The sequence below is a fragment of the Furipterus horrens genome, unplaced genomic scaffold (assembly GCF_987537825.1).
Source record: "Furipterus horrens unplaced genomic scaffold, mFurHor1.1.pri manual_scaffold_4, whole genome shotgun sequence".
Classification (NCBI taxonomy): domain Eukaryota; kingdom Metazoa; phylum Chordata; class Mammalia; order Chiroptera; family Furipteridae; genus Furipterus; species Furipterus horrens.
Window position 1 is genome coordinate 3,946,338 of NW_028327174.1, and position 27,646 is coordinate 3,973,983.

Consider the following 27,646-nt stretch of genomic DNA (forward strand, 5'->3'; position numbering starts at 1 on the left):
GTGAGATGGAGGTTGGAGACGGGGGGATGAGGTTGCTGACACAAGAGGACCTGTGGGATCTCTGAGTGGGCTGAGTCGGGGGGCTACCGTGGCTTCTCTCCCTGGCTGCCGGGCTGTGACACTAGAACTGGGTGTGCCCCATGGGCCTCCTGGCCCAGGCCCTCTTCTCAGGCGACTCTTCCCAGGGGTGAGGGATCGGAAGCCAAGGGTTATGCCTGCTGAAGTCTGTGCCTCCACCTTTAGACCCTGCACAGGACAGAGACCCCGAATTCCCTGTCCCGGTGTGAGGGATAATGAAGCCAGCCAGTGACTCTCAAACCAGCAGGAGATAATTAACAGATGAATCATGGAAAAGGGGCGAGGAAATGACATTCCGCAGCTCCTCATACATATCCCTGGGGTCAAAAGGAGGAAGACTTTCATCACCAAACAAGGAGAAATGGGAAGATGTAGCTGGATAACTTTGCAAATAAGTTGGAGATAGACCTCTAACTAGATTATCCTTAGTTAATCACACCCTGAGTTAAGTAGTTAATCATGCTAGACTGGGAACCTGGATTAACCAGTAATGGAGAAACTGGGGAGAAGGAGAGGGGAGGGGGTGCTAATCGCGTTAGTGTAAAACCAGTTGACTTTGTCTGCTTGGTGCGCTCTTGCCGGTGGCTGGCTGTGCCCGGCTCTGCAGTCCCGTGAAATACACAAGTGCCCCGCTCTGCTGCTGACGTCCCATGTCCCGGTGTTTTATCGTGAGCGCTTCTCACATAAGGACAGTGTAATTTTTATGTGTTAACAGGTTAGAAACTGCCTTTTTCTGGGAAGAGCTCTCTTTTAGTATAAAATTGTGACCTTGTATCTTTTAGTTTTAAAATGTCCTTTTGTGTGTGTGTGTTGGTGCTGAGAGCGGGTAGTTTTTAAGAGTATTTTTACTTGACAAAATAAAAAGTTAGCGGCCTTATAGACTTTAACTCCAAAATTTTAAAGTTTTATTGAGTATAATTAACAGATAAGTAGTTGTACCCATTTAAAGTGTACAATTTGATAAGATTGGTCTTATGAATATGCCCGTTAAACCATCACCATGATCAAGATAATGAACAAACTCATTACTCCTAAAAATTTCCCCGAGCGATTTTAATAGTCCCTTCCTCCTGCCCCCTCCTCACTCCAGGCAGGTGCTGATCTGCTTTCTGTCGCTGTAGATTAGCTTGTATTTTCTAGAGCTTTACATAAATGGGATCATACAGCATACGCTATTTTTAGTCTGGCTTTTTCACTCAGCAATATTATTTTGAGATTCATCTATATCGTACCATATATCAATATTTCATTCTTTTTAATCCAGTGAATGGATATCTCACACACACACACACACACAGTTTGTTTGGCCTTCCACCTGTTGATGGGCACGGGTCTGTTTGTAGTTTGGGGCGATGACAGATATAGCTGTTACGGACTTTCGTGTGCAAGTCTTTGTTCCGACACCTGCCTTCATTTCTCTTGGGTACGTACTAGAGTGAAATGGCTGGATAATGTGGTTTTGTTCATTGAGTTAAAGGCTGTCTCACTGCATTCCCACCAGCAGTGTGTGGGAGTTCTGGTCCCTTGAGGTCCTCACCAATATTTGGTGAAGTCAGTCTTTTTCGTTTTTGCCATCCTGGTAGGGGTGTGGTGGTGTTCCATTGTGGCTTTAATTTGCGTTTCCTTGATGATGAATGATGTTGAACCTTCATTTGCTTACTTGTTGTCTGTGTATCTTCCTTGATGAATTATCTATTCAAATCATTTGTCCATTTAAAACATTGGGTTGTTTATTTTATTACAGATGCCCTTGACTCACGATGGGGTTTCGTCCTAATAAATGCATTGTAACTTGAAAGTGTCCCAAGTCAGAAACGCATTAGCTACCCCTGACCTCCTGAGCGGCTTGGCCCGGCCCAGCCCACCTTCACCGTCTCAGGGCGCTCACATCAGCCCCCAGCTGGCCAGAAGCCTCGGACACACTCGGGCCAGTTGTTGACCCTCGTGGTCGCCTGGCCGGCCGGGAGCTGCGGCCACGGCCCAGCGTCCCCAGGGAGGCTCACTAGCCCCTGACAAGGGCAAAACTCAAAATTTGAAGTATGGTGTCTGCTGAATGTGTGTGTCCTTCACACCATTGTGATGTTGAAAGGTTGTGAGTCGGATACTGTCTGTACTTAGTTTCAAGGTTTCTTTCTGTGCTCTGAATGTAAGTCTTTATCAGACATGTGATTTCCGGGTATTTTCTCCCAGTGCTTATTAGCTTTTCTTTTCATTGTCTTAACGTGGTCTTTTGAGGTTTAAAAATTTAGCTGGCCAGTTTGTTCGTTATGGTTTGTGCTTTTTCTGGTTGGTGTTATAGCTAAAATCTTTGCTTGATCCAAGGTCACAAATGTTTTCTCATAGAAGTTTTATAGTCTTAGGTTTCACATTGAGATCTGTGGTCCATTTTATTTTTTGTGCATGGTGTGAAGTGTGGGTTGAAGGTTTTTTGTTTTTTGTTTTCCTCTGTATATCCAATTGTTGGTTGAAAAGTCCCCCAAAATTTGGGGGAAATTTTTAGTTAGTGAAATCCAAAGGTCTGGAAATATCAGTTCTAGGCACACAGATCTCTCTGTCTCAGGACTGTTTCCTGTTCCTATCAGCTTCGTTTCATACGTGTCCTCAGGCTCTTGGTGGCAGAGGTCTGTCCCTGGGCAGCTAGTAAGGAAGAGGCTGGGGGGTGCCTGCTGGGATTTCATGTGGCCTGTCCCTCTACTCTGGGCCTTCAGGGACTTTCTGCTGGACGGGTTCTGGGCAGTGTCTCATTTCCAGAGGTGACCGTGAGGCCTGCCAGATGCAGAAAGGTGCCTGTGTGGGTGGGGTGCAGCCCGGGCTGGGGACTGCGGAGGGTGGGAGGGCCCGTTCCCATCTGTATGGGCTGGCAGCAGTGTGACCTGCCCTGAGACGGAGGGGGTGGAGCGGGGCTCCCTCTGGGGTCCTGGCCACCCTGCGCACAGCTTTGTGGCCGTGTGTGCGGGGGGATGCGTGTTTATTCTTCTTCTCCCTTCAGTCACGAAGGTGTCTGAGCAGCCCTGCCTTTGTGCCACTGCGCAGCAGCACCACGGGGGCGGTCAGGTCTTCACCTGCTTTTGGGCCTGTGGGCAGTTGGTCTTGGCTCCTGTGCTGCAGGTACTAACTAGCACCTAACACAGCGGGCGTCGCCTCGGCTGCAAGCCCTCGCCCTGTATTTACCCATCAGTCCTCACAACAGTGCTAGGGGGGCTGCAGCCCCTTCCGCAGGGGGGGCCGCTGAGGCCGGAGAAGGCCGGGCGTGGGAGGCCGCTGCTGAAGGTTGGAGGACAGGTTTGGTGTAACACTTTTTATTAACTCTTCTGACCCAGAACAGGAGTGGTTTGGGCAGCTCTCTCTTCCGAGTCTTCATTTTCTTATCAGCAGCGGGAGCAGCTGGGCTGTTTGACCAGATTAGAATTCTTCAGTTTGAAGCAGCACCACCGCTTGGCTTTACGATCCTTGTTACTAAATTGGTGGCATTGCTGATGTGCCAAGAGGAGACCAGTGTCTCTGTGATGGGGAGATGCCCGGCCCTGCCCATGTTAAGTTGATCTTGTGACGGTCAAATAGGTTGAAGCCTTGCAACCTTCTGCCACAGGTGAAGTAAGAGAAATTTAATTTCCATTTCCTGTGGTTTACTCCTTATTCCCAGATGCTCCGAAGCACCAAGTAAAGGGAGTGGTTTTCTGCTGGGGGCCATCTCTGCACATCGCGTGTAGCTAACCAGCCATCCTAGGTCAGGCGCAGATGGTCACAGTCACTGTGCTTTTGTCCCTGGCTGGTGGGTTTTCACTTCATCTTCAGATTCAGCTTGGAGAGGGCGGGAAGGGGGAGCAGAGTTGTATTAGGTTCACAGAACATCCAGTACCTTCAGGGAAGCCTGGGGCTTTTTCGTTTAGATTAGAAATTGAGAATTCTGAATTAGGTGCTTTTTAAAATTTGTCCTCTACTGCTGTTCTATTTTATTTCTTCCTTTCTTTCTTGATTTTATTTATTTATTTTAGAGTGAGGGGAAAGGAGGGAGAAGGAGGGAGGGAGACACGGATGTGAGAGAGACACCTAGATCGGTTGTCTCTTGTGCGTGCCCTGACCGGGAACTGAACCAGCCACCTTTCACTCCGGGGGGCGACGCGCAGCCGACTGAGCCTCGCCGGCCAGGGCGGCACTGTTCTCGCTGGCGGCGGGGAAGAGTGTTTTAGGGCCCCGCTAAGTGCCGAGCCCCACTGCCTGTGCGTGCACAGCTCACGCAGCTGAGTTTCCCATGAGTTTGTTTTCCATGTGGCGGTGCTGCCCCAGGACTTGACATGACCCTTGACCAGTGGTCACTCAGAATTTGTTTCATGGGATTGGGACCAGCCAGCAGTCAGTGAGCTAAAGACGTTGGATACAGCAAGAATCATAAAGATCAATACATAGTTAGGCATTTTATTTTTAACTTATAAAAATCAATGTATCTCATATGCCAGCCTTTTACTGACCCTTTTTAAAACTCTGCCTCTGCTGATCAGAAGTGCCAGTTGTTTTCTTGCATAAACTACACCTATCACTCACTTACTGTGTCTGAGCGCTGGCTTTTGCCTGAAGAGGACTGAGAGCTCAGCTGCAGGAAGTAACCTGAGTTGCTAAATCCTAGAGTTTTACACTTTCACCCGTTTCGTTATACTTGTCTTACCTGTCTTACCCACACCTATAATTTAGGGTTTTAAAAAGAGTTTAAAAAATTTTTTTTAATTTATTTATTTTTAGAGAGAGGAGAAAGAGAAGGAGAGCAACAGCAACGGGTTGCATGTCTCACGCCCCCAACTGGGGACCCGGCCCGCAACCCAGGCCTGTGCCCTGACTGGGGATCGAACCGGCAAACTTTTGGTCCACAGGCCAGCGTTCAGTCCCCTGAGCCACACCAGCCAGGGCTAAAAAGAGTTTTTAAGGTTTTAGCCACTTGCAGTTTTCATAGAAACAACTGTGCTTATTTCACAGATTTACATAGTTGTGTGTATGTGTGTCTTATTTATGAAGCATATATATCATGTTTATATGCACAATTGGCATAAACAGTTTTAGGGACAAACACCTGTCTCGCACACTGAGCAACGCGTGGGTCTGTTTGCCTCATGGTCTCACTGTCCCAGGAGGGCCCATTAGTGAGTTAGATAGCAATTCCTCTCTCGGGAAGCTTCCAGCCGAGTGGGGACAATGTCTGTATTTTGGTAACTAAAACACAAGTTAAAAAATGGCAGACGCCTTCAGAGAGAGCATGTACTCACAGCAGGAAGGGATCAGGATTCAGGAAGGAGCAGGTATCTGACCTGAGCCATTCATTTCTGCTTGTGGTTAGTCGAATCTCCTCCTGTAAGCAGAGGTGTGAGCAGGTGTAAGTATCGCTGAGCCCTGGGCCTCGGCGAGGACGGCTGCCGTGTGTCTGAAGTGTCCGGGCCTCAGTCTCTCGCAGAGGCGCAGGCTGCTTCTCCCAGCCCCGAGTTCCCTTGTGTTCTGGGCTCTGCTGCGAGGGCTTCGTCGGAAAGGACGGGGCTCCTCTCAGTCAGGAAACGGCGCCCCCGTCATGGTTCTGCTGTCCTGAGCCAACCTGTGCATGAAGGCACTTCCTTGGGACAGTGAGTGGGTGGCCTCACCGACTGAGGGAACCTGAACAGGGGCTGGGGAGGGATGATTGTTTCGCAGGGGTGGGGTGCGGTACGGTGGGGGGCGTTCCCCAGAGCCCAGCTGGAATGCTGTTAGGAGGAGGAGGAGGACTGGGTCCTGGGCAAGGGGCAGCCCTTTCAGAAATGCTTCCCGGAGAGCCCCATGAAACGGGGTGACGCATTAACCAAGGGCCAGGAGGCGTCCAGGAGCAGGCACACTTGGTCTCTCCAGTGAGCCACCTGCGCTCCTGGAAGCTAAAAAGCGTAGCACATCATCCACAGGCAATCAGGCCGTAAGTGCCGTGGCTCACAGGCACCCGAGAAACGTTGCCAGACCGCCTCCCGAAACCGCACGTCCGCACGAGCGCAGGAGCCTTCCTGTGCTCTGCCTGTGTGGGTGAGCGGGCCCACGGGAGGAGACGGGTCGTCTGAGGGCAGGGGGCCAGCTTTGCCGTCATTTGGCCGGGTAGAGGGCACCAGGTCGCCGTGGGCCTTGTGCTCCCCGTTGTTGGGTGTGAGCCAAGCTGCTTGCAGTCCTCTCCATCCGGTTCTCGAAGTGCCGGGTTGTGGCATCCCTTACTCTGCGCTCACACCAAGCGGAACAGAAAGACGCATACACAGCACAGCGGCCGTAAGCTCCCGCCAGCACCTGCGCCGCTGGGGCAGAGCCCCCCACAGCTGTCCCCAGGCTCTCACACGCCCGCGCGTGATTTAAGAAAAGGAAGCATGTACTGTCGGCATCACTCAGCAGCTGGCTGTTTCCACTTCTGTTTGGCTTCCATTCTTCTGATGGGAAGCGTTTTGAGAACCAAGATCTAATGGTGCCCTGCCTGTTGTAGGTGTTTATGATGAATGAGTGAAAGAAAGAATGAGTGAGTGAGTGGGTGGGAGCTGTATTCTAGATCGCGCTCCAGGTGGGTAGTTTCCGGCAGTTTCCCCAGATCGAATGGCTTCAGCCCCTTTGCGGACACACGCAGGCCGGCAGTGTATGAGCGCACCCTTTTCTGGGCACGTCCACCAGCACCAGATGCTGCTTTTTGCTAATCTGATGGGTGAAATACTATCTCATTGTTATTTTAATTGCATTTTCCTGAGTACCAGTGAAGTTCAGCATCATTTCGCGTGCATATTGACTATTTGCATTTTTTTTTCTCTGAACTCCATGTCCATATCCTTCGTCCGTTTCCCCCAGTGGATGTTTTTGTTTTCAGGTTAGGAGAGCTTTGTGTATTGGCCTACAAATCCTCGGTTGTACATAGTGCAGGTATGCCTTGCCCCCCGCTTTTTTTCCCTACAATTTGTTTTTGCTTTGTTTAGGTGTCTTTATTAAATTTAAAGATTTTTATGTATGTCAAATATGTCTTTTTCTTTTTGGTGTTTAAGTTTCCTGTTTCATCCATGATCTAGAGAAAACTATAGACAAATCTCCTAGGTACATGTATATAGTAGGCAAATATATATATTTCCATACACACACACGCAGGGTGGGGTAAAAGTAGGTTCACAGTTGTATGTGGAACACAGGGTTTATTCTTGTCTTATTATTTTTATTAGTTATTGTATTGTTTTCCATGTGAACAATTGTAAACCTACCTTTGACCCAACCTGTATGTACGTGTATATGTTTGCAGCATTTCTAAGTAACTAATAATTTGAACAGAGTAGTGTATTAAAAGATTCCTTCTCCATGACCGGGTAAGGCTTATTCCAGAAACACAGAGAGTGCCTGGTGAGAAGCTGGTTGGCTGGGGGAAGTTCTGGCTCAGGGCTTCGAGCACAGTGTGTCCCGGGCTTGGCATCTCCTGACTCTGACCGTGGCTGGGTTACTTCCTTCTCCACCTGTAAAATGAGCAGGACAGGAATGGTGGCATTGTACAGGACCGCTACACGGAGTAAATGGCACAGTAGGTGTGAAGGGGTTGGAGCGGGGCTTGGTGCATAGTCAGTGCTTGATAAATGTCATGCGTAATAGTGCACTGCATAAAATTCAAAGGAAAACCTATGCTGATATATGTTTACAGGTGTTTGAAAGGCATACAATAGAATTCTGCCGCTAACCCTAATAAAAATCTAAGTAAAATGGTCATAGGAGTGATCTACATGAATACAAAGCTAGTTACCGGATCCCAGCCACAAGCACATTAAGGGGCCCTTTCATTAGGCTCCTGGGATGACAGGGAGGCCTGCATGGAGCACTGTTCCCCCACATCTGTGAGCCCCCAGAAGAGCGGAGGACAGGCTCATGGGGAAAGGAGGCAGAGGAGCGGCTGTGACAGTGTCTGTCCAGCCTGGTCTGGCCCAGTGTTTCTTTTCTGCACTTCCCAGTGGCCTTCTGCCATGTGAGTGGAAGGCCTCCTGGTCTCGCCCTGCAGGCACCAGGAATGAATTCCTGGAGCTGGGCGGGGAAGAGGGTTGTGAAAGGAACAAGCCGCCTCAGACGGGCCAGGGGAGCAGTTTCGTGGGAGGGGGCGGAACACTGGGAACCAAGGGTGACGTGCACAGTGCTGAGGGTCAGCAACAGGTGGGTTAAGCTGGCAGGTGCTCGGGGCTCTACCCGCTCTGGGAAGAATGAGCGCAGTCATAATTTCTAACCGCCCTTCCTCCTCCACCTGCCAAACAAAGGTGCCAGCACTCCCGGAATGAGAGAGGGAGGGAGGGAGGGCCTGAGTGCTGGAAAGCTGGAGGGCTTCAGGTCAGGTTGGACCTGCCTGGCCGGCCTGCAAAACCTTTTGGGGGGAGGGGGCCTCTTGGCATTGGCCTGCTTTTGGCCTGGCATTTGGTGAGCCCATGTTTCTTTCCTTGTGTCTTTCTTACGGCACTTTTCTTGTCCATCTCTAGCTTAGAAATGTTTTATTAGACAGCCTGAAATTTATGTAAACAATGGGTGATGGGCATCTAAGTTCTGAAGCATAGCTATGGAAACCTGGAAGCCAGCCTCCCAGCTTGACAGCATTGTGCACCTCGGAGGGGGTGGGGTTCCTCTCCTCAGGGGCACTGGCTGGGGGGGGGGGGCAGTGCAACCCGGAAATGTTATTGTTCCCTAGTCCCTTGCTTTTCTTTCTTTCTTTCTTTCTTTCTTTCTTTCTTTCCTTTCTTTCTGCCTTTCTTTCTGTCTTTTTTTTTTAAAGAATACTTATACATATGTGTATCTATAACTAATATATTCCGGTTTTGTTTATGACCTTTATAAAAAGGAAATCCAGTAATCTGCAAATTGGGGTTTTCCTTAATTTTTATTGCTGGATAATAGTCCATAGTCCACTGTGTGTATTATATTAGTCGAGGTTCTCCACCAGGATGTGTGTGCATATATAGAAAGCGATTTATTTTAAGGAACTGGCTCACGTGATTATGGAGACCAGCAAGCCCAGATCTGCAGCCCAGGGCAGCCGCTAGTCCAGCCCAGTCCCGTCCTAAGGCTGGTGGCCGAGAGACCTGGCAGCATTGATGGTGCAGGTGAAGTCTGAAGGCCGGTAGCAGAGAGTTTCCACTTGTGTGTGTGGGAGGGTTGGGATCTTTTTCATTGTTGTTCTGTACAGAGCTTCAGCTGATTGGATTGGGCCCACCCATATTATGGAGGGCAATCTCCTTAACTAATGGAAATAATAATCTTATCTCAAAACACTCACAGGAACACCCAGATGATGTTTGACCTAATATCTGGGCATTTGGGGCTCAGTCAAGTTGACACAAAATTAACCATCATGTGCATAGACCGTAACTGACCCTTCTCCTGCGCCCCGGTACTGTGGCCTTGGCCTTCTGTTGACGGCTGGGAGGACCGAAGCTCTGAGCCTTCTTTATGTGGGCCTCCTGCTGCACTCACTTCTCAGGTTTGCGCAGAGGGGCAGACTTGCTGGCTCCTGGGGTGCTGTGAGGACGGCATACGCAGATGCCACTCCCAACTGACCCCGCCGTGTGAGCAGGCTCCCACGTCCTCTCCCTCACTGACTATTGTCGTATTTCTCAATGGCACCCATTTGGTGGACTTTTCTCCTGGTGATAGAGGAGACGAGCCTTGTGTCACAGGGGTATTAGCAGTTCATAGGCTCTCTTGTGGGACATGCCTGATTCGGGCTTTTCCCATTTTTCTCTTGAGTTGTCTGTATTTTTCTTATTGACTGTAGTGTTGTTTTTTTTTTAAAAAAATACATTCTGTATACCCGCTTATTGGTTATATTAGATACAGATACTGTGTCTAAGTTTGTGTATGTCTTTTCTTTACGTTGTCTTTTGCTAAACACTTTAAATTCCAATGTTGTGTCCTTTGTGAAGGAAATCCTTCCCTGCCTCAATGTCATAAAGCCATATCTTTCTGTATTTTCTTTGAACAATTTTAAAGTTTTGCTTTTCAAGTTAAGCCTTTGTCCATCTGGAGTTGACCGTTGTCGTTGATTTTTGCATCTGCTGTGGAAGGAATCCAGCTTTACTTTCTCCCGAGGGGGTGATAATAGAGTCAGCATCACACTGTGGCCCTGCTGCGCCTCAGGGCATCGCCTCTGTCACGGAAGCTTAGAAACACGTGGGGGTCTGTTTCCTAAATTAGATTTTACCTTTTATTGCGGTGAAATATACGTAACAGAAAATTTACCATCTTAGCCATTTTTAACAGATTTTATTTATGTATTTTTAGAGAGCGGGGAAGAGAGGGAGAAACCAAGGGAGAGAAACGTGGGTGTGAGCGATACACCGACCGCTCTGCGGGACGACGCCCGGCCACCTGAGCCCCCGGTCCGGGCCGTGTGAGCCCGTGTTAGGTGTGCGGTTCTGCGGCCCCGAGCACACTCGCACTGCTGTGCGGCCACTGCCAGCATCACCTGCAGAGCCCTCCCATCCCCCCACGCTGGGGCTCGGACCCACCACACGACTCCTGTTCCTTCTCCCCCCAGCCCTGTGGGTCTGTTTCTGATTTGCATGTGCTCAGCATACCTCCTGAAGAGGCAGCTCTTCTTTCCTCTGTTCTACCTTTTAGCAGAAGGAGTTTAGCCCTGGCTCGTGTGACTCGGTGGACTGAGTGCCGGCCTGTGAACCTGAAGGCCCCGGTTCGATTCCCAGCCAGGGCACGTGCCTGGGTTGCAGGCCAGGTCTCCAATTGGGGGTGTGGGAGAGGCAACTGATTGATGTGACTCTCACGCATCAATGTTTCTCCCTCTCTCTCTTTCTCCCTCCCTTCCCTTCTCTCTAAAAAAAAAAGGGTTTTAGTCTTATCTTCCTCATGAATAAATCACAAGAATGGGGACTTTATCTTAATGGATTTCTCTGTCCCTTAAAAGCACTTTGTGGCACACGTGTGGTGGGAGCTTCATAAATGCTGATAGCTGAGCATTGACATTGGGTTTGAGAAACATGACAAGTTAGACTCAGGTCCGGACCTATGCAAGAGTGATAGGAGAGTCAGAGTGGGGACTGAGACACCCCCTATACGAGGCGTGGGGGGTGTATGGCGTGGTGTGGCTCCGACGGGGCGTTGCCAAGTGGACTTGCACCCTCTGAGCGTTGGCAAGGCCTCCCTGGAGGTCGGCTGGGCCTGCAGAGCGTGTATACTCGCTCCAGATGGCTGTCTGGCACTGCCCTGGGGTGGAGGAAGAAGGGCAAGAGGTGGGAAGGTGCTGGTATTTTTATAGTTGAGGAAACGGAGGCCCAGAGAGAGATCGACCTGGGGTTCCACAGCTGGGGGGGCTGCAGGTTGAGGCTGCACCGCTCTTCCTGCGACTTGGCGCCTCCCAGAGCCCTGCTGCTGCCCAGGCGTGAGGCTGCCCTTTCTCCCGTGGGCTTTCTCTTTCTTCTTCCAGGACATGCCGTGCCCCTAGGTGCTCAGCCCTGTCACCGCGCTTTCCAAGGGCACAGGTGCAGTGAAGTGTGATGGGGAAGGGACCGGGGGACAGGCCCCCTCAGAGAGGAGAGCAGCCCCCTCCCCCGTGGTCTGGGGGAGCGGCCCGGGCCTCACACCGTTGTGGGCTTGCCAGACTTGCTGGAGCGCGGGCACGTGGCCCGAGAGCTTGCCTGTGAACTTCACAACCCTCAGTTGTGTAAAGTCCAGGGTATATTTGAAGAGTTTCTAGTTGAAGAAAACATTTTAAAAATGAATGGAAAAAGCACATGTGGCCCTTTTCTCAACGTGCAGTGAAAGGACAAAGCCGCCCTACAGCTCGCCGGTGGCGTCAGGCAGAGCACTGGGGAAGTTCTGCCCTGTGTTTTGCAAGACACCCTTCAGCTGCTGGCTCAGTGGAAATAAAGTCGCTGTTCAGGAGGGGCTGCCTCGTCCGCGAGAGGCATGGCCGATTCTGTCACCTTCAGATTGTTCTGGGGAACAAGTGCACCCTTTTCTGGAAGTCTCCTGTCTTTGCTTAAAAAGGGCGCTCTCTGAGAGCACCACTGCTGGTGTCCGCTGTTTCAGTGCCCCGCTGCGGGGCGGCCTGGGCGGGAGCGTTTCCCGCAGAGGCTCCGCGGCCGATGGGCAGGTGCGCGCGTGCCCGCTGCGGCCCGTGGGCGGAGGTCCGGCTGCTCTGTGGAAGCTGCTCCCTACGCTCTAACCTCGGCACTCATTAAACCCCGCAGGCTGCTCGTAACTCGAAAATCCAGGCGCGTGCTGTTATTTCCAGACCTGGGTCCTGTGTAAAGCGTAAGGCCTGTTATAAAGAAGTGCCTGCAAAGCCACTGACAAGCCTGAGTGACTTGGTCCCTGGGAGGCAGCCCGGTGGCCTCCAGGTCAGAACACCCGAAGGCAGAGCCCCGCTGCTGCTGCTGCTGCCAGCTGCACCCCCCCCCACACAACACCCAGCTACAGCCTCTGGCTTCCCAATGCACACTCTGCTCACAGGTCATCTTTTCTCCAGAGACATGAAAAACTAGTTTTTAAAAATGAATTATCATATGGTCGCAACACCTCCTCCTTTTATTGTGTTCAGCCTGGCAGGACTGCGGACTGTCGGACGCTGCCGCAAGGGTGGGCTGGAGGGGAGAGGGCTGCGGAGGCTGCGGTCAGCAGGGGGGTGGGCCGCAGGGAGACCCTCGGCACCTGCCAGCACTGCGGCGGGAGGGATTGGCAACCAGGCGGGGACGGCCTTGTGGTGTGGAAGTCACTTCTCATTGTCAGCAGAGTTCATCCCTGCAGTCAGACCCCCCACGTCCAGTGGTGCGCTGCTGTCCCTCACCTTGTGTGGGGTGGCCTGTACCACACAGAGGCCCGCCTCCCTTTTCGGGCGCTTACTTTCTTTGAGATATTTAAAAATAAATTGCTGTTTCTTTAGGCTTCATCTGTCCTGGCTTAATTTAAAAATAAAAACCACATTGTCACTGAATCCTTCTTGGAAAGGATATAATGAATATTCATTAGCCAGTTAAAGTTTTTATATTATTATTTCTGTAATAAAATTTATTTTGGAAAAAGATCTTAGATATGTAGATATATAGAAAAGTTGCAAAGGTAATAGAGTTCCCACATTCCTTTCACGCAGCTTCCCCTAATGTTCACACCTCTCATAGCTCCAGCACATTTGTCAGAATTAAGAAATTAACCCTGGTCTGCTGTTATTAACTAAGTAGAGCCTTGACTCAGATCTCACCAGTTCTTGCACTGTTCCAGCATCCAGTCCAGGTCATGCTGCGGTGAGTTGCCACGTCTCCTTAGTCTCCTTGCTTGGTGACAGCTTGTCTTTCCTTGTTTTTCATGACCTCGACAGTTTTGAAGAGCGCTTCCTAGTTGGATAGTTTGTGGAATGGCCCTTGAATTGTGTTTGCCTGTTGTTTTTCCATCTTGTTAGACAGGGCTTATGAGTTTTGGGGACGAATGCCGCAGAGCTGAAGTGCCTCCTCGTCATGTCACGTCCGGGAGTTGAGTGACATCAGCGTGACTTAACCCTGTTGAGTTCACCTTGCAGTGTTTTCATTTTTCATTCCTTGGCTCTATATATGTTGAAGTGGCTCTGGTTCTCCGTAAATGTGCTAGTCCCTTCAGGACAGGCCCCTGCTTTGCCTGCTTTTTGTCTTCCCACTGTGAGGACGGGGGCTGTGGGTGTCAGGGTCAGTGTGGACCCACCAGCCAGGCCAAGTAAGGACACATTTGGGTCATGTGAGTCTGTGAGCAGTTAATGGTTTTCGCAGTCACAGGTGAAACAAGGCTGGCCGTGTGCTGATGATGGTTGAAACTAGAAGTTATTTTCTAGTCTCTCTACTTTTTATATGTTTGACATTTTCCATAAAAATAAAGAAAAAACATTTCCAATCTGCAGACATAATGAATCCCAAGTTGTTCTGATAGTGAAGGTGTTATGACTTCGGTTGTTGCCTGAGCTGTTCAGGCCGTATTTGGTTCTTTCCCGAAGGACTCCTTAGGAAAAAACCTTACGTCTAAACCAATGGTAAGTGGTATTGCTAGCAGCTCTGTAGCAATAACATTCCTTTAACATCTTTGAGGAAGAAAAATTGTTTGTGCCATCAGAAAAGAATTTCAATTAAAATGAGGTTACAAATTAGTTGGGATACATGTATGGAAAAGGAAGAAAATCTGTACCACTTACTGTCACACTAATTTGTTGGAAAGAACATCTGAATCTCATGAATGTGAGGTGGCCTGTTTCTTATCTGTGTTTTGACCTTACAGCCGTAAGTCTGGTCTTTCAACAAATGTAACAGAGAAATACCGATACCACGTAAAGATCCCCGTCTCCGCTCTTGGACCCGAGACACTTTCCAATAGGCGGAGAGTGTGAGTTGATCGTGACCGAGTGTATTGAGGGAACAAGAACAGAGGGACCAAGGGGCTGGGTAAACACTCTGTCTTCTTGTTCCCCTCCTTAACCCACAGACACACCGTGACAGCGTTGTGAGGTGTGAAAGTGCACGCTGTCGTGAAGTATAACGTGGCGTCACGTGATTCACTCTCGATGGTTTATAAATTTCCCCAACCCTACTCCATGTGTGCGGAACCAAGACGTTTTTAAAAAAGACTATATTTATTTATTTTTAGAACGAAGGAACGAGAAGGAGAAAAGAGGGAGAGAAACATCAATCAGTCGCCTCTTGGACCAGGGACCTGGCCCGCAATTCAGGCATGTGCTCTGACTGGGAATTGAACCGGCGAACTTGCAGTTTGCACTCAATCTACTGAGCCACACCAGCCAGGGCCGGAGAACTAAGACTTGTTTACTCACTCAAATGTCTTCTTGAGACCTGCCTCTGAGTGCAATTAACTGATGTCAGAGTCTTAAAGAACCTGCACACTGTAGATGAGATTGCTGGTCTCAGGCTGGGCTAGCACCTGCTGCTTTGGGATGCAGCTGGAGGTCTTGACTCGGCCTGGGATTTATGTTCCTTTACAGAAATGGTTCATACAGTCTCAGACTTGAGGGAGTAGGTAGTGTGAAGCGCCCAGGAGTCACGGCCCTTCTCTTGCCCACGTGAACTATTGCACCATTGGTGAAGCCAGCTGCAGGGCTCACTGCTGGAAAGGCAGCCCTTGGTTGATAGCCACTTGTTCATGGCTTTTCCAGAATGGGATTTTACAGAAGCCTTGCAGGCGGGGCTGTGCCGACACCTGCTTGTGTCTGCTGGTTTACAGAGGACTTGCTGGTGCTGGGGCCCCGCCCGCCCGTGGTGCCGCGATGGGGCTCTGGGCAGCCCCCCCCACCTCCATGTTGTCCGCCCAGCTTTCAGAGCTCGTAAAGGAACTGAGTTTATCCCTTCATTATGAAATTAACCCATGCGTTTTGTGAAATACAAATACACATCCTCTAAAAAAGAAGGTCACTCCCAACACTTTGATGTGCAATTTTCCAGATTCTTGCGTTGACACACACACAAATGTGATTTTTAAAAACAAACGGGATCATACCATTTAAACTGTTCTGTAACCTGTCTACCCATCTTCAGCTGGTTTCATGCGTGGGAAATACATCTCCCTCGTCTATGCAGTGTCTTCAGCTGGGCCACCTATCCTACTACAAGTGCACCGTGACCACTGCTGGGCTGAGTGGCTTGCTTTTTTCCTGTGACTCCTGCCAGGCTGCTCATAGCAGGTCCACGGCGGCACCCCAACCTTCCCAGCAAGAGTCCGAGCGTCGTCCTGGACTTGGCACTCTGGCGCACAGCCCAGCTGGTTCTGGGCAAAGTCCCCTCACGTTGCTCCCCTTTACAAGGCCTTCTGAACAGCCCCGTCCTTATCTACACGTAACTCCTTGCGATCATTGTGAGTTCTGCCAGTCGCTTCCATTTGGATTGTTGGGGCGATTCATTGATTTTTCCGATGTTCATCAGTCGCCTGCTCTCTGAGTTTCCTGGGGTCAACCTTATGCTGCTGCCATGTAAGGACACGGCCTGCTGTGTTTCACCCCTACCCTTAGAGAGGTCCCTTGGACCCTTCTGTGGCTTGAGTTGTGATCGACATCATTGGGAGCTTCCAGTTCTGTCACCAGATGACCACAATGGCTCCCGTTTGAAAAGCCCTGCGTGTGCGCAGCCTCCCTTAATCTGCACAAGGCTTGAGGCAGCTGCTGAGGCCGTCTTCACAGTACAGGCAGGGGAGCCGATGCTTAGGGGTTTGCCAGGGTCCCACTCAGCACTGCGTTTCCACGCAGACGTCTGTGGAGGGTCCCGTGGGGGATCAGCCGGTAACGGTGACCTGGCTCATGTCCTCATGTGGCGGGATCTCATCCCGTGTGGAAGTACAGCTGGGCTCACTGAATCAAAAGATGTTTAAATACAGTGGAGTTTAACTTAAATGATAAAGGTAGAAGAAAACCAAAACGTCTGTAAAGTCAGATGCACATTTAAGGTTATAGTTGGTGTCTATTTGTAATCAACTCCATATTCAGACTTGGAATGGAAGCGTTCAGCAGTTAGAGACCATGTTTTCTGAATTGAGGTTAGATGACACCCAACAGTGTTACCGAGTTTAGAGTCATTCACTTATCAAACACCTAATGTGTATTTATTACAGGCCACATCCAACTATTGTACTAAAAATCCTGAATAAGGGTTCAAGTGTTTACTTCTCGGCACATAGTGCTTTGTTCTTACTCATCTTCCCCGTCTTATTTTCCCCTGGCACTGGCCCCACGTGGAGGAGGAAGGAGGAGGTGCTGGTGCCATTCGGAGTGCTTGGGATCACCTCTTCATTTGGTGCCGTATTTATACCTCTCCCGGTTTCACAAAAGGATTGAAGTTGGTTGTTTGGAACGACAAAGAAAAACCAAAGATGGCAGAACGACTTTTCCTTCGCCATCCCCCAAGCAACAACAATAAAATGGGTGTTTAGTTTTGATGAGGACCACAGAGCCCTCCCATGACATCGTGGTGTGTGGGGGCGGGCAGATGGGGACTGCTGTGTGGCATGGGCAGGCCGCTTGCCCCTGAGCTGATACCCTCGCAAGGTATCGGCGTATGTAAAGGTCTTGGCACGTGTGCAAAATAGCATCTAATTTTATTATCTGTTTGTAGGGTTTCTAAACACCAACCAGTTCATGATGATATTTTTACTGTCATGCAGCCAAAACGTCAATAGTAGTTTTTCTTTTACAAAGCTAAAGATATTTAGTGTGAGGCTTTTCATTTATTCTGAGGTTGTATACTTGTTTTTTAGTGTTAAAATGCCTTTGAAATGAAATAACGGGAGGTGAAAGATTTTTTCCCTTTGATGTCCTTGGTGGGCAACATAAGGCTGGTGACCTTGTGTTGGGCGCTTCTCCTGCCCTGAATAGAAGACTCTGGTCAGTAAAGTTGGGAGCTTGTGCCTGGGGCCCTCCTTGCCCTTGTGGGTGGAGAAAGCCACAGCCAGAGAGGGGAGGTGACAGCCAGAGGGACAGAGGGACGCAGCCCTTCTTCACCTGACTCAGCTGAGAGCCCAGCTTTCCTGGGGAGCGGGCCCCGGTCTCTGTCCAGCCCCCACCCCCACTCCCGCTTCAGCGCTCCCTGCCTAGGTCAGTGCTGCAGCACGTGCAGTGTGTGGTCCCCTAGCGGTCTGCCCTCCTAGGCCCTGAGCTGTTTAAGGACGAGGGCGGTGAGTTATTTAGCCGGTAACCTACAGAGCCCCGCATAGAGAAGGTACATGTAGGGGAGAGATCGTACCAACACACCTCCCATAAAACACGGACGTGGCGTACCCTCAGCCCCACCACAGACCTCGGCCAGCTCCTTTCTGAAGCCAGACCCCCCTTCTGGGACCATCTTCCGTCTCCCTTGTGCGCCCAAAGAAGGCTTGGGCTGTCCCAGGACTAGGGGCTGTGTCACGTCTTCACCACCGAGGGACTGTGTCTGTCAGGTCGGCTGTCACTTCTCGTGATGGCTTTTTTCTAAAACGTGTAGGAAAAAAATGAACATGTGTTTCTGTCACATTGGTGCGTTAACGTTTTTGCCTGTTGGGCTTTCTGCTTTAATTAGTCTGGCTTCATCCCCACCCCACCCCAGCATTGGGCAAGTGCCAGAGAAGCAAAGAAGCTTATACAAAGGGTTTTAACTTTTTTTTTCTTTTTTTTTTTTTTACTTTGCCCAAGATAGAATTGGTACTTAGCTCAGCTTGTCCTGGCACCTTCTTTGACAGAGAGTGTTAGAAATTTGGCTTGGTTTATTCCTTCTTCTGTATATACAGGGAAGAGTAAAAGCAGGATGACTCTATTTTTGTCTTGGTTTATGAAAAATATGAAAGGTTAACAAGTAGGATTTGAACATAACCACTACCCTCTCTAACAGCAACAGAAGATGGGCCTATCACAGCAGAAGGTTTTTACATATCCTGTTTATGAATATGGTAGGTTTCTAGAATTTTAAGATTTACTTAAGACACAGAAAAGCTAACCCCTGTAATTATCGCATCAGATTTTACCTTTACTAACTACACAGCCATTGGAGCCTGTCCCCGAGAGCTGCCATTTCTAAGTTGCTGACTGGTGTTTTCACACTTTTGTACCTGATAGTGGAGAAAAGTGAGTTAACCTGGATAAAAGTAGGCCATTCTGGTTCCTCACAGTCCTTTGTGTACGTTAGAGGACCAGTCGTTCCAAGAACTGAGCCCCAGTCAAGTACGCTTGGTGCCAACTCTCCGCGAACGTCCCTGGGTCTCCGAGTCACAGGCACCCGGTAGCGCGGCCTTGGTGGGCAGGCAGCCGTCCTGCTGCTGCGGGTGCCGCCGTGGGAGGACGGTCCTGTTGTTCAAGACCTGCAGGGGGCTTTCCTTCCTTTTCTCCTCTTTCTCTTTCTTCCTCCCTTCTCTCCTGTCTTCTGCACCCAACCCCCCCCCCCCCGTCTCCTCCCTCCCCTCCCCCTCCCTTCTCTCTTTATTGAGACATAACTTGCGGACAACTGAACGCATGCTAGACCTGGGTACACACGGTCCCAGTCACGATACAGAACGTTTCCATCACTCCGGGAAGTAAGTGTCACCAGGCCCCTGCCGCACCCTCCCCCTGGCCCCAGGCAGACAGGGACCCATCACTAGAGATGAGTTTTGCCTGGTGTAGAATCTTGTAGAAACAGACACGTGCAGTGTGCACTCCTGCTCACCGTGACGATTCTGTGATTTACCCGTGGCATCGCTCAGTGGCTCTTTTACGTGTGAGTGGTTTCCACGTGTGTGTCATGCACACTCCTTTGTTTTTTTTAATCCTCATCTGGGGACGTGGTTATTGATTTTAGAGCGGGGGAGAGAGGTAGGAAGACAGGGAGAGAGACATCGATCAGTTGCCTCTCACATGCGCACCCGCAGCCCAAGCAAGTGCGCTGACCAGGAATCAAACCTGCGACCTTTTGGTTTATGGGACGACACTCCACCCAACCGAGCCACAGAGGCCAGGACCACGGTTGGTTTTTGGTGTCCTGTGTGGAGAAGTGTGACAGAGAAGCTGTGGCTCTGCAGGAGTATTTGCAGGGCCTGTCTGTCATCCTTCCTTGATGGAAGGCTGAGAGAACAGACGAGCACACAGTGGCGGGGTGGGGGGGTGTCTTGCCCTTCCATCAGGGCCGTGAGTCCTGCCAGCCTTTGAGTAGCCTGGCTCCTCAGAACGACTCCCTTCTGCTCCCCTGTACCATCGTGGTCTTGGCCTTTCTGGTGATGAGGAGCCGGGCATTCTGAACGGCGAGAGGCCTTGTGATCAGAGGGGCTCTCGGGTTTTTGCATGACTGCCGCCCTCCTTGCTGGTGGTAGGCCACCGGGCTCTGTGTTCAGGGTTGTTAAGGTCAGGGACATCAGAACTATGGAACCCATCTAGCGTGGGGGGCTGCCAGGTACCTCCACCTGTCCCCCCCGCCCCTGCTCCTGCGCTGTCCAGCTTCTCCCTGTCCCCGGCCCAGCTCAGCGTTAGCTTCAGCCCAGCAGCAGGGCTGAGGCCCAGAGCTGCAACTCGCTCTGGTTTATGACCAGCCTGGCTCGTTACTGCGCGCCCGCAGCCTCTTTAAGAAGCGCCCTGTGGTTGCTCGGGGCAGGCGGGGGGCCAGGAGAGAGCGGGGTGACAGCGAAAGCGTGCGGGGCTGCTCTCTGAGGTGACCAGAGGCCCCAAAGCTGACCGGGCGGTGACTGCTCGCCCCCGTGAGCACAGTAGCACCAGTGAGCCGGGCGCCCTAAACGGCCGAGCTGTGCGGTGGGTGAGTCATACCTGAATAAACCAGGAGACGGGGGGTGGGGGGGGGGTGGGGGGGGGTGGGGGGGGTCGGGTCGTGTTGTAGAAATGTGCCTCTTCCCCTGTATGACAGGCCCTGCTGCCAGATACCCTAGTTTTCCTCGCCTGCCTGGCTCCCCGGGACGCACGGAGTGTGGGGGAGGGGAGGGGCTCGCAAAGCCCCAGGTGGACCTCAGTTAGAGTCCCATTCTGCCGTTCGCTGGGTGGCGAGGGTAGGCTGCTTCCCTGCGGCGGTTTCCCCTCTGTAAGATGGGCTGGTAGCACTTACCTTATGAGGTTTTTAAGAAGAGCTCAGTAAGGGCCGTCATTTTCACCACGTGACAGTCACGCAGCAGAGGTGTCAGATAGGACGAGCAGCCTGGTCGGGTGCCGGGCTGTCTGTGAGTTACGCCTGGGAGTCTGCGTGCACCGCGGCCGAGGTACGGGTGGTGCTGGTAGTCGTTAGTCAACTGGCTGGACTGTTTCTGATTTTTTCCCTAACCCACGTGATTTGAGTAGGTCAGTGGCAAGCTCTTGGGGCGCCCACTGTGCCCCCTCCTTGGTGAAGCCTTCCCCAGCCCCGCTTCCCACGCGGGGTCGTTGCCCCCTGCACAGCACTCCCCAGGCCCTCGGTGCTAGTGCCCATCGGCTCATGCCATGTCTGTGGGGCTCCACCTCTGCCGGCCACCGTGCACTGTGAGCAGGCGGGGCAGCAGCCGGGCCCAGCACTGTGCTTGGCACTCGTGTTGGCTGAGTGAATGCCCGGCGGCTCCAGGTCTGGTGACAGAAACCAGATTGGAACTGGAAATACCAGTTTAGGCACTGAATACTAGAGGCTAGCAGATGGGTTTCCCTAGAGCAGACTTTCCGTCCCAACTCCGCCTGGGGACAAGGGAGCTGCCCTCTGACACCGGGGAGCTGTGGCTGCAGTGACGGGGACGGAGAGGGTGCCCGGCCACTCTGGAAAGCTGGCCTCATCATCACTTCATAGTCCCACTGCTGTCTGCATTCTTAATTTAGCTCAAATAAAAATTTTACTAAGACCTAGTTGTGACCCCTCAGGGGACCCAAGGTAGAGGGACAGTGTGGTACAGTGGTTAGCAGCTGGACTCTGGAGGCTGGCTGCTTGCGTTCAAAACCTGGCTCTCCAGCGTATTAGCTGTGGGGTCCTGGGCAAGCATATACCCTCTGTGTACCCCAGTCCTCTCCCCTGGAAGACAGAGGCGGTGACAGTGCCCATACTCGTGTTCATTGAGCAGCTTGTGTGATGGATGAAGAAGAACAAGGAGCGTGAGGATGGTAGACAAACAAAATTAATGCATCTGCCTAGCAGGGCTGCTGTGACTGTCCCCTCCCACAGCCAAGGACCGTAAGGGAGACTCAGGGCAAAGAGGAGTTTTCTGTCATGTAGACGACCTGCTTGCTTAGCCAGGACTCAGGTGTTCATTCTTCCTTAGTGGGAGAAAATACCCCCAGAAAAAGACTTTCGTGATCATACTTTTTGTAGTTGCTTAAATTTAGTTGAAGTACTTAGAAAGATAACTGCCAGCTCATTCGTTTTAGAAAGCCCGTCTGTGGCTGCGGTCAAGTCCACTGAAGCCCTCTCTGGGAGCACAGTTCGGTCTGCAGCTGGGCCTTTTCCAGCCTTGTGTCCGTCGCTGGACAAAATGACCATTCGGGCAGTGAGGCCCCCAGCCCCTGATCCCGTCTGTCCTACCGCAGACCCTGGGCCCCCCTGCGGAGCGGAGGGTGCTGCCGGATGGGCATGGCTGGCCTGGCTCTCCCACGTGTGCCCCTTTGTACAGGGGTAATGGACTTAACAAAGCTGGCCACAGAGTACAGTGAAATCTGCGTTAGGTTGGCTTCTTTGTTGATTTTGGGGGAAGGGGGTAGGAAGATGAATTACTATATTCTCACATGTCAAGTACTTAAGCCTTGTATGGCTATGATCTTTCCTTTATTGGTGGTTTTCCATTAAGGAGTTTCTAAACACAGATTTTTAAGAATGATTTTTAACCTATTCTGTTTTGTGTTGTAAGGTCAGACTAGATGGCTTTTATATATTTTAAATCCTCACTGGGAGGATATGTTCGTTGATTTTAAAGAGAGATGAAGGGGGGGAGAGAGAGAGAGAGAGAGACATCTTTGTGAGAGAAGAACATTGACTGGCTGTCCCCCATACACGCCCCTACTGGGGACTGAACCCATCACCTACGCATGTGCCCTGACCGGGAATGAAACCAGCAGCCTCTTGGTAAAAGGGATGTCGCTCCAGCCAGGGCTAGATGCCTGTTTTTAAACATTTTTGAATGGGTAACAGGAACACTGGTGAATAATGTATATCTGCTCAGCATAATTTCCCCCCCTAATGTATTCTTTTGTCAATTCCGTATTTTCCCTCGGCCACAGACTTCCCTTTCGGCCGTGTTGCAGGGAGGGAGCAGTCTGGCCCTGTTCCGGCCCCGCTGTCCCCGCCTGCCAGGCTCGGAGGGTGAACGTGTGTGTTCTGCGGGCACTGTGGGGGAAAGTGAGCCCTTGGACTCTGTTTCTTGTCTGTTTTTGCAGAGTAGTTTCAATACCTGCTCTTTTCTGTAGTGCTTATATTTTTTGATATTGTTGCATGATATACACACGTAAAAGTGCACATAATTTCCAACACAAACACAGCACGCCTGTAGCAGCTCAGAAGCAGGACAGTGCTCATAGCTGCCCCTGCCACCTCTCCTGCCCTGCCCCGCCCCTTCCCACACTGCCCGTCCCGGCTTCAGGCAGCTTCCGTGGGCTGTGCCTCCTCTTTACTTACGCGAAAGGGAAAGCACCGCATACAGGATGCAGTCTTGTGGGCAGGTACGTGGGAGAACGAGGGGATAAAGGGTCTCTTCTTCCTTGCCTGAAATTACATTATTAATTGTTTCCCCTTCACTTTCAGTTCTTTGTAAAACTGTAGGAGGCGAGGTGTTTTTGTGTTTGGCTTTTACTTCTAGGTGATCACACTTGCGGGTCTGAGTGCCCCTGGTCTTAGGGGGCAGGCGGGCTGCGGCGGAGAGGTGGGTCCCCCGCCTGTCTGCAGCAGCAAGCCTGCGTTTCCCACTAACGAGCTGCTTTGCCTTGGTGTGTGCAGTCAGAGAGAAGCTGAGTTTGACATGTAGGGACAGTGTAAGATTATCTCATGCAAGTAAGTCCCTGTCATGTGAACTCCTGTGCCTCCCGGCTCCTTAGGTACAGAGCACGTCTTTTTTCTCTGAAGAAGAAGAATCCCAAATGCAAGAAGAGATTCTAGGATGATCGCATAGGGTGTAAGTTAGTGTACAGGCTCCACGTGCAGTTTTGGGGGATACTATGATTTTGTTCTCAGACCTCGTCTCTCTGACTGTCTGTGGAATACCAAGATTTCTCTCTGGCCACTTTCTGAAGAGACAGCTCTTTTGTGATGGTCCCAGAAGGCTGTGGGCCGCGGTCTGAGAACCTGGTGCTGTGAGACTAAAGGGGACTGGCCTCATCTGGGCTGCGGAGTCGGCAGCCAACAGGAAATGATGAAATGCGCTGGGACCCGGCGGGGAGCCGGAGGTCACACGGAGCGGCTGGGCGGCGAGGGGGCAGGTGCTGAGCCCGCTGCAGGGGCAGGTGGGGGACGCCAGCACCTGACAGAAGAGCCAGCGTGGGCGCTCCCTTTAAGGTAGAACTTTGTGGAGGTCGGCTGTTCCTTGGTTTCGTTTCCCCCACGGGCTGCTTTATCAGGGATCTTACCTTCCGAGCTCACCTGGTGTTAGAGCTTCCAAGGAAATGCTCACGCAGCTCGGCACTAACTGAACGGTGCGCAGTGTCTGTCCAAAACGCTCTGAGAGAAAGTCTGAGGCTTTGGTTTTCTTGGTGTATGGAGTTCGGTCTAAACAAACGAGGGGCTGGGCTGCTTAGTTTTTACTCTGGTTTCTGGACATATGTGTGCGCTGCATTTCAAAGTAGATGGAATAAATCAGAAGCTTTGGCCTGTTTTAGACTAGCTTACATCTTTCTAGATGTATGTGTTACTTTATTTTATTTTTTACTGGTGGATTAATGAGTTACTGAAGGGAACTGTTAATAGAGGTTGTTTTTCCCCCACTTTCGGGCATTATGGTTATTACCTGCTGCCATTCCCTTTCTTAACGGCCAGATCTAATCTACAAACATGTAAACGGGACTCATGAGAGAAAATGAATAACTGAGCTTTTCCCGTTTTCTGGACTGCTGTTTTAGGGCCCTCTCCCCTGCACCCCCAGTCAGAACATGCCTGCGCTTGCCCCAGCAGCCCCCCTCCAACTCAGCCAGTGCTTCTTCTCCACAGGGTCCTGTGTCCTGTCCCCATCAGACTGCTGTCACTGCGCTTTTTGTTTTCATTAAAAAGCAATGGGTAAAAGTTTTACTGTTTCAGTAAATGAGCGGCCTCACATGCGTATTTGTTTCTTATCTTGGAGGTCATATTCTGGAATTGAAAAATCGCGACCCCCTTCCCCTGCCCCTCCCCTTTCTGTCCTGTTCCTGTGCTGAGAAGGCTCCCCCGCAATCCTGGTGCCTGAGGGACCCGTCGCTGGGCGCCCGTGTTTCCTGGGCTGCTCACTGCTGAGGACGTTGGGAAGGCAGCGTCCCCTCCTCCTGTCTCCGGAGAGTGCCGTGCCGGGGCGGTCCGTGCCACACAGAGAGGCGCGTTTCCTTGTTAGGTCATCACTGTGGTTTGTATATTTCTCATACTTCTAGAATTGCATATTTTCTATTTTCTAGAAATCCCCCAAATATATACTATTTCTCTCACACCTGAATCAGGCCCATCAGTTCTGCCCTTGCCCTTGTAATTCTGAACATTTCCTTCAGTCCCTTCTTAATCTGGTATCTTACTGAATTCTAAATGAAGCTTCAGTGCTGCGCTTATGAAAATAACGAAGAGGTCTTATAACTTCGAACCAAAGCATGTCTTGCAGGCCTGAGATTTATGCCAGTAGGAACGGTCAGCCTCCCTTTCCCCGGCCTCCTTTCTTTTTATACATTGGTGGTATTCTGTTTTCCCGGCTACATAATTCTATGATTTATTTGGTGGCATAATTTAAAAAGTGGGGACATGATATTTAGAATTGTGGTAACTCTTGGAGTCAATATAGTTAGTCCTCTCCTTTCTTTAAACAAAAGAATTAAGACCAAGCGTTGGAAGGCCTTGCTGACCTGTCCAGGGCCGCCCAGCTTGGCAGCTGAGAGCCTAGAACCCGAGGGTCCTGACCCCTGTGTCGCTGGCCTTGCCTTTCTCTGCTTTCTCCAGATTCACAGGACTCGGTAAAGAATGGCTTTTTGCTTCTGATGAGTCCATTTTAATTTGTTTCATTTTTAAATACTCATCTTTTACTTAATAATTTTCTTAAGTGGCATAGGTATATATTGAATTACCTCAAGCACAAAGAGCATTGATATTTCTCCCCCTGAGAGAATTTGTAAAAGAAAAAAGAAAAAGGATTTCTTTAGTTTATAAAGTTTTTCTTGCTTCTTCCCTAGTAAACTAGGTCTCGATTGTTACTGTTAAAAGTGAACCTCGTTATGTGACTAACTGCTAGGTGAGAAATGCAAACTTAATAAAATTACAACTAATAAAAGAAACAAAGGTACTGGAGTCTCCTCTGCAAGAGGAGTCTTCAGGATGTGAAAGGAAAACCCCAACTCGGGCAGCATTTCAGGCGCGTTAGGGAATGCCGGCAGCTGCAGGTCTTGCTGACTCTTAGGCCACCGACCCGAGTTTGGAAAATATAGACTATCAAACAGTAAATTATGATGCAAATAAAGGAGGAAATGATTTAAATTAAAAAACAAAACAAAACAGAATTTACCCACAACTTCCCAGGGTCACTTACCAATAGCCTCTACTAAATATCAAATTTGAATCTTTCTGAAATTCAAGTATGGGAATTGGATGCAAATAGAGGCCTGCTGAGAACAGTGGGTGTCTGTTCTTAGGTCCCCCCCTCTCACCCGGCTCCCACTGTCCGTCCTGTCACCTCAAAATACCTTGGGAGGAGGTTCGTGGAATAGCCCTTGTTTGTATTTTTCTGAAGTGTTTAGAGTATATGTGCTTTGAAGAGTCTCTGATACTAATATACTATAGGAAAACAGGCATTTTTCATAAACATTTTAATTGTACTTGAAATTGTGGTCAGTAATTTTATACCTATTAGAATTTATAAAACTGGAGAAGGAAGGAGGAAACTGAGCAATGTCTTATGCAGCAGGCCGGCACTGTGCCTTCCCTCCTGGTGCTCTGGTTGGCACCGCTGTCATTGTCCTCCGAGAAGCTGTGCTCCCGTTGGGTGAGCCAGAGGACCGTCCAGGCTGAAGGAAGGTGAGGAGCCCACTTGCCTGCTCGGGCCTTCTGTCCAGGCCAGCGACCAGTGGTGCCCTGAGAACCTCCGCGTCCCCCAGGCAGGTTAGGCCCTAGAGCTGGGGGAAGGGACATGTTGTGAGCGAAGGTGGGGATGATAACAGTGGAAAACAGGGCCCTGAATTGGGATGAGGGAACCAGTGAGTGAGTGAGTGAGTCGCAGCGTCCCTTTCTGTGGAGGTGGCCTCTGAAGGCCCTACAGTCCCGTGTCCGTCACGGGCTGGTCTCGATGCATTTGTATCTCACAGCTCTGCCTTGATACCAAGGGGTGGAAGGGCTGTCTGTTTCACATTCCCTCCAGCACTGGGAATCTGGCCTGCATTTTTTCTCATTAGACTCTGCCATAGGTGAATCCTGATGTGGGCTCACAAAGCATATTGTTCTGTTTCTGGATAGCTTCAAGAATTGAACAGGAAGTATTCTGAAGTTGAAATGTGTGTCAGAGGCAATCACAATAGCACAGATTTAAATTTCCTTTTTGTTAACACGAAGGCTGAATTTCATACTTGCTCTTGCTTTCGCTCAGGACTTGTTCTGCGGCCGAGTCCTTGAGGGAGACCAGGGGCGAATGGTTTTCCTGGGAAATGCTTACTTGACATGATGCTGGTGACGTAATTGACAGGCTCAACGGTGAACTTCGCAGTTTGGAGTTTTCTCTTTGGTTCTCAAGTTTCTAACATGGATTGGGACTGCTGGTTCAGCAGAATAAATGAAGCTTTCTTTATGGTTCTCTTCCATAAAGAAAAGACACATAAAGAAAAAACAGCACAGGGCACAGTGGGCTGATGGCAAAGCAGCTATTGACCTTGGTAACCGACCACCTCTGAGGCGCCTGAAGCTCAGGGTCACTGCGTCAGATCTGCCCTTCCCTGCGCAGGGGGAACGTATGCAGTGGGGCCCGGCAGACGCGCAGCAGGACACTTCGGGGGAGACCGGGGGAATCTTTGCGTATTTAATGT

At 50.5% G+C, this 27,646-nt stretch overlaps 1 protein-coding gene across 1 annotated transcript in view; it reads left to right on the forward strand.

The window, feature by feature from the left end:
- The window catches only part of PACSIN2 (protein kinase C and casein kinase substrate in neurons 2), a 106,155-nt gene that overhangs the window by 13,955 nt on the left and 64,554 nt on the right, over window positions 1–27,646 (forward strand). The window lies entirely within an intron of this gene.